Source organism: Phascolarctos cinereus, unplaced genomic scaffold, assembly GCF_003287225.1.
Source record: "Phascolarctos cinereus isolate Bilbo 61053 unplaced genomic scaffold, phaCin_HiC Scaffold_7;HRSCAF=346, whole genome shotgun sequence".
Taxonomy (NCBI): Eukaryota; Metazoa; Chordata; class Mammalia; order Diprotodontia; family Phascolarctidae; genus Phascolarctos; species Phascolarctos cinereus.
Window position 1 is genome coordinate 132,972,758 of NW_027556180.1, and position 6,615 is coordinate 132,979,372.

Here is a 6,615-nt window from a genome sequence, read left to right on the forward strand (position 1 = left end):
AGGCTGAGATATTAATCCATCCTTTACAGATCATGAGGTAATAAAAATTATGGAACGATAGATTAAAAATTAATTGGAAACTAACTAATCTACTCCTAAAGATGCGTTGGTCAAAAAACAAATCATAGAAACAATCAATAATTTTATCAAATGGAATGACAATAATAAGATAATATACCAAAACTTATGGGATACAGCCACAGTAGTTCTTAGGGGAAATTTTATATCCCTAAATGCCTACATGTACAAAATAGAAAAAGAAAAAAATTAATGGGGTATGCAACTAAAAAAGCTAGAGAAAGAACTTAAAAATCCCCAATTAAATACCAAATTAGAAATTCTGACTATAAAGGTGAGATTAATAAACTTCAAAGTAACTACTGAAATATGTAAATATATATAAATGTAAATATATGTAAAAAATAAAATAGAAATATAAAATATTAATTAAAACTATATATATATTATACAAATATACATAAGGTATAGATGAATACATAAGGTATTAATAATATATAAATGATATACATAAAATAAAATAACTATTGAACTAATAAATTAAGCTAAGAGCTGGTATACGAAAAAAATAAAATAGATAAAACTTTGGTTAATTTGATTGAAAAAAAGAAAGAAGAAAATCAAACTACCTGTATCAAAAATGAAAAAGAGTGAATTCACCTAAAATGAAGAAGAAATTAAAGCAATAATTAGGAGATATTTTTCCCGACTTTATTCCAATAAATACAATAATCTATGTGAAATCAATGAACATTTACAAAAATATAAATTGCCCAGATTAATAGAAGAGGAAATAAAATATTTAAATAACCCCATTTTGGAAAAGAAATTGAACAAGCTACTTGCAAGAAAAAGAAAATATCCAGGGCCAGACAGATTTACAAGAAAATTCTACCAAACATTTAAAGAACAATTAATTTCAATAATTTATAAACTATTTGGAACAATAGGTAAGGAAACGGTCCTACCAAATTCATTTTATGACACAAATACGATGCTGAGTCTATGACTCTACCTGTCAAGACAAACCCAGGAACTGTATGGACACAATTACAAAACACTTTTCACACAAATAAAGTCAGATCTAAACAACTGGAAAATATAAATTACTCATAGGTAGGCCAAGCTAATATAATAAAAATAACAATTCTACTTAAATTAATTTACTTATTCAGTGTTATACCAATCAAACCACCAAAAATGATTTTATAAAGCTAGAAAAAATAACAAAATTCATCTGGTAGAATAGAAGACTAAGAATATCAAGGGAATTAACAAAAAAAAATGTAAAGGAAGTTAGCCTAGACATACCAGATCTCTAACTATATTATGAAGCTGCAATCATCAAAACTATTTGGTACTGGGTAAGAAGTAGAGTGGTGGAACAGTGGAATAGGTTAGGTACACAAGACACAATAGTCGATGGCTACAGTGATCTACAAACCCAAAGACTCCAGCTTCTGGGATGACAGCTAACTATGCGACAAAAACTGCTGGGAAAACTGGAAAGTAATATGGCAAAAACTAGGCACAGACCAAAATCTCACACCCTGTACCAAGATAAGGTTTAAATGGGCACATGATTTAGATTTAAAGGGTTATCCCATAAGCAAATTACAAGAGCAAAGAATAGCTTACCTGTCAGATCTATGGAGAAGGGGAAAAAAAATATGATCAAACACAACGTAGAGAACATTATGAAATGCAAAATAGGTTATTTTGATTAAATTAAATTGAAAAGTTTTTGCACAAACAAAGCCAATGCAACCAAGACTGGAAAGGAGGCAGAAAGCTAGGAAACAATTTTTATAGCCAGTGTCTCTGAAAAAGTCCTCATTTCTAAAATATATAGAGAAGTGAATCAAATTTATAAGAATGCAAGTCATCCCCCAATTGATAAATGGTCAAAGGATATGAACAGAAAGTTTTTAGATAAAGAAACTAAAGCTATGTATAATCATATGAAAAAATTCTCTAAATCATTATTGATTAGAGGAATGCAAATCAAAATAACTCTGAAGCGCCACTTCACAGCTATCAGATTGACTAACATGACCAAAAAGAAAAATGATGAATTTTGGAGAAGATGTGGAAAAATTGGAACATTAATGCATTTTTGGTGGAGTTGTGAACTGATCCAACTATTCAGGAGAACAACTTGAACTATGGCCAACGTGCAATCAAACTGTGCTTACCCTTTGATCTAGCAATACCACTACTAGGTTTGTATCCCAAAGAGACCATAAAAAAGGGAAAAGGACTTACAGGTACAAAAATATTTATAGCAACTCTTTTTATGTTGGCCAAGAATTGGAAATGGAGGGGATGCCCTTCAATTGGGGAATGGGTAATCAAGTTGTGGTATGTGAATGTGATGGGATACTATTGGCTGTGAGAAATGATGAGTAGATGGATTTCAGAACAAAACTTGGAAAGACTTACATGAACTGATGACAAGTGGATTGGGCAGAACCTGGAGAAAATTGCACACAGCAACAGCAACATAATGTGATGATTAACTGTGGTAGATTTAGCTCTTCCCAGTAATATAATGATCCACAAAAGACTTGTGATGGAAAATGCTAACCACATCCAGAGAAAGAACTATGCAATATGAATGCAGATCAAAGCATGCTATTTCCACTTTTCTGGGGGGTGGTTTCTTTCTTGTGGTTTTCCTCTTTTGATTCTTCTTTCATCATGACTAATGTGGAAATATGTTTAACATGATTGTACATGTATAACCTCTATCAGATAGTTTGTTGTCTTGGGGAGGGGAGGGAAGAAAGAAGGAGAAAGAGAGATTTGGAACTCAAATTTTTACAAAAATGAATGTTGGAAACTATCTTTACATGTAATTGGAAAAAATACTATTAAGGAGGGGAAGAAGAACTTACAAGGTACTCTCACAGGTTCCTTACACTACTGTTTGGTTTCAAACTGGTTGGCAGCCAAAGGGAGATGCAATGCCATTTTCATTTGGTTTAAAGACAACCACTGACACATATAATGAGAATAACTTCTCCTCCATGGTTATTTCAATGTGATTATCATGGATAATATGGTTAATACAATCTGTGGAAACAGAGAGGGTGAAAAATGTTTTAATGAGTTTGTGTGTGTCATGCATATGTAGCAAAAGCCAATCAGGCTTTGAGGATAGAAAAATGCCTTTCTACACAGAAAGAGTGTTTTCAGTTTTTGCCTCTGACACACACTGACAGTACAACCCTAAAAAAAGTTACTTATTTCACACTGGTAATATCTGTGAAATTGTGCAAATCACTTAACTTCTCTGGGTGTCACTTTCCTTATGTGTAAAATTAGGAGCACTACTAGATGACCTCTAAGTCTTTTCCAATTTAAAATTTATGAGCCTATGATACTATGATCCACTTCTTCTTTCCAAGTAACACAACTTGATAATTTCCTAGCTATGTCTTCCCAAATAGCAAGCATGTGGATTTAAAAGGGAATTTCCACTCACTGTTATAACTTACCTGTGAATTCTGCCAATTATAGAAATAGAGCATTGAGATATGGGGAAAAACAAAAATAAAACAAGTTACTTAACCTCTATGTGTCATGGGGAAATTTCTATGTAAAATGCAGAATAGTTGCTTATCTGAAATGATAGATTTACGTTGATATAAGGAATTTCCTCACAAGAAATTTCCTTTACCAGTACATTCACAGACACATGTATATCTCATTGGATAGTTTTTTCTTCTATGTACTTAAATTTACTTTTATCATACTGTACCAAAAAAAAAAATTAAAAATGTGTGGCACCTTTAGGAAGTACCATAGTAATACTTGGATCATGTTTTCAATATTAAAGAATTGATTTTTGTGCCAATGGCAAGAACATATTTAAGTATTTATGACAGGTATCTAAAGATATCTATATGTATGTGTATATATATATAATATACATCTCTGTGTGTGTATATATATATATACACACATACATATATGTGTGTGTGTGTGTGTGTGTGTGTGTGTTTAGAGAGAGAAGAGATAGAAAACCAGATGAATGCACATATACCTAAGCTGCTATATATCACAATGCACTGTGACATGTTGTAATAGCTAATATTTATATAGGGTTTTATAATTCGCAAAAAAATTTTACATATTTTGATTCATTAGCTCCTCACAACAACACTGGGAGGTAGGAGTTACTATCCTCATTTCTTAAATTAGGAAACAGAGGAACTAACATGTTAAGTGACTTGCTCAGAATTCATGTCTGGTAAGTGTTTAAGACACTATTTGAACTAATGTCTTCCTGACTCAAAGTCCTCTATTCATGATGTCAACCAGCTGTAACAGGTAACTAGCAGTACAAGTTATTTAAGTTATCCTCAGTAACTCTCTGGGTCCCCAACTTTGAAATGACTTGTCAGGCAACAGCAATGAAGGGATTTTTCACATGGATTTCTCTATACTAATTAAGTCACAGGTGTGTAAAAAATACAGAGAAGAGAAAATTATATTAAATCAAATAAAATTAAATAATACATACATATGATATATAATTACAATATATTATATAAAATTTATACCTATAATAATTTTCATCAGTTTTCTCTAAAAGATCATAGAAGTTTAAAGTTGGAAGGGATCTCAGAAGCAATCTAGTTCTATTCCTATGTCCTTTCTACAGCTAATATATCTGACTTGAAGATTTAAAATGAGGAGGAACTTTCCAGGTAAGAAGGCAACCCATTATTCTTTGTGATTAGTTTCATTTGGAAGTAGCCCATTCCCATATTTCCAAATTAATTTCCAGATTACTGTTCCTCTTGTCTCAACTCAGTCACTCCTCCATGAAAATTTACTTCATTCAAACTTCTTAATTACCCAGGTAATTAACGTTTATCCTCTATCACAAATTAGTGATACAAAATGTCAACCTTCTTTGCTTTATTCCTTTAGAAATAAATGAATGAGAAAAAAAAATATGTATGTTAACTGTCTGATACTATTCAAGTATGCTACATACTCACTTTTATATGACATTTTCTTCCATGAAAGTCTTACTGTGATACTTCATGGAGACCATGGAATCTTGAGGATATAATTTCTTGAAGGTCTCCATTTCCAACCAACTTAAACCTAACCTTAAACTTAAATTGATCTTTATATAATACAGAACACATGGCATTAGCTCTGTGCAGCCAACTATAGAAGGATGAGCTGAGGTAGAAACTTTGTTTACCAACATCTCATTAATGATTAACAGATAAGGGGAAATTTGTGAAAAATGCATGAATGAATCTGAAATGTTTTATGATGGAGGATTATCCCTTACTCCTGCCATACCCCCTATTCACTTTTGCTTTCAAAGTACATTTTAGTAATCTTGTGTCACAAATAATGTTATCAAAATTTCATTGCAGAGTCAAGTGAAATCCTTCATAGTTCCATTTTTGTCATGTTTGTGGCAACTTGAGTTATCACAAGAGATGGAGTTGACAGGATTTTCTCTTTTACCTCTATACCTGCTTTCTCCTATTAATTTATTGCTATTTTTTAAAAATCAAACTGCCTCCTAAGCATTAGTTCCACTTTATGTAGGTTACAGATATTTAATTAAACATGTGGCTACAGTAAGTTTCAGGGTTAATCCACTCCTATCCTCATTGTTTAGGAATTAATACCATTGGCACATTCATTTGGTTAATTAAAAACTTAGCTGGATTCAGGATGCTGTATAAATGATTTCCCTTGATCTGTTTTGGTTTGACTACTTCAAAAACATGTCACAAATAAATCAAACTTCTCTCAAGTGGTTTCCTGGCTTCCAAGTTCTTTGTACTTTCTTCCTACAGATAGTTATCCTCCTGACTACTATATAAGCAATGTTTATTGACATTTTAATTTTCCTAACTGGTAAATGTATTAAGCACTCACTATCAGTATAATTATTATATGATAGTCTCCATGACCTTGTCTTTTTATTCAGTCCAAATATATTTCCCACTTTCATAGTGAAATTTTAATGAACATATTTCTGACCAAAAAAGGCAAGAACTGCCCATTCTTTTTTCTCTATTTGAGAGTATTTTATTTTTTTCCAATCATATGCAAAGATAATTTTCAACACTCACTTTCATAAGATTTTGAATTCCATTTTTTTCTCCTTCATGCCGTTCCCTGCCCCCTCTCCAAGACAGCAAGCAATCTAATATAATTATATACATACAATCATATTAAACACATTTCCACATTAGTTATGTTGTGAAAGAAGAATCAGAACAAAAGGGGAAAACCACAAGAAAGAAAAAAAAACAAAAAAATGAAAAAAGTATGATACAAAAATCACAAATTTAAAGCAACATAATTGTAGAGCTATAGTTGCTAACTTCCTCATTTCTCAGTCATATTTCACAGACTAGAAAATTTGTCAGCTTTTTTTTTGTTTGTTTGTTTTTGGCTTAACTATTTTGACAACTTTGAATTTAGGGGTTTGGAAGGAAGCATAAACCAAGAGATTTTAGATAATGTTGCTGTTGATTGAATTGCTCTATTTAAGTAAAGTCTCCAAATGCACCTAGTATTTATGAGTGGCTAGAGCACATAAATCACCAT